Source organism: Populus euphratica, unplaced genomic scaffold, assembly GCF_000495115.2.
Source record: "Populus euphratica unplaced genomic scaffold, PopEup_1.0 scaffold158.1, whole genome shotgun sequence".
NCBI classification, from domain to species: domain Eukaryota; kingdom Viridiplantae; phylum Streptophyta; class Magnoliopsida; order Malpighiales; family Salicaceae; genus Populus; species Populus euphratica.
In genome coordinates this window covers 970,900-971,759 of record NW_011499913.1, presented here as the reverse complement: position 1 = coordinate 971,759, position 860 = coordinate 970,900, and positions in this window count along the sequence as shown.

Here is an 860-nt window from a genome sequence, read left to right as displayed (position 1 = left end):
AAAGCCCTTCTTGTTTTTTTGTATGGTGGGTTTAACTTTATTATAAGGTTAGCTTAGTTTTGAAAATAGATCAATAGAGAATGAAATTGGAAAATATTTTGAATTTATTTTTTAAAATCAATTAGGTTATTTGAAATAATTTTTTTAAGAATTTAATTTGAAATAAATTTTAGATGACTAGATTCTAAATTGACCTCTTAAGACGGACATGAATTAAATTTGAAAATCTAATATTTGATTCAATAATAATATTTGAAGAGTACTCCAATTAGTCGCCATATACAACTCATAAAAATTAAACAGCTAGCCATTGATGGAGCTCCAATGCTCCGTGAAAAAACAGGAGCCATAGTAGCGTGAATGTCCATGCTCCAAGGAGAGCATGTAATTTAAGTGGCTGTCAAGCTTCTATGATTGTTTTCCATTGGAAGCTCAGAGCTAGCTTTTATTTTTCTCGGTGCATCTCACTTTTCGTTGTGACTAACGCGATTGACATAGTCGTCCAACACTCACAATCTCTTCTCTGCAGACAGTGCTTTCTTTTTGAATTTGTCTCACTGACACTCGCAGACACTCACAAGCTGCGTGATTTTATCTCTAGTTTGATTCGTCTGTGGTTTCTTCAAAACCTGGCATGCTGCTTTCAGGCATGGAGATTGGAGAAGAATTTGAGTTTATTGTTTGCTAGGCCCGAGTTAAACGCATTACCCAGATGCAGTATTAGCTGTGGTTTTAGCAGTGAAGATGGGATCATCTATTTATTTCGTTTTTATAACGTGCTCTGTTTAAGTTACCATGTACCCCTGTATTCTGGACATGATGTTTGCTTAATAATTTCTTTGCTTGGTGAAAGAGTGTTT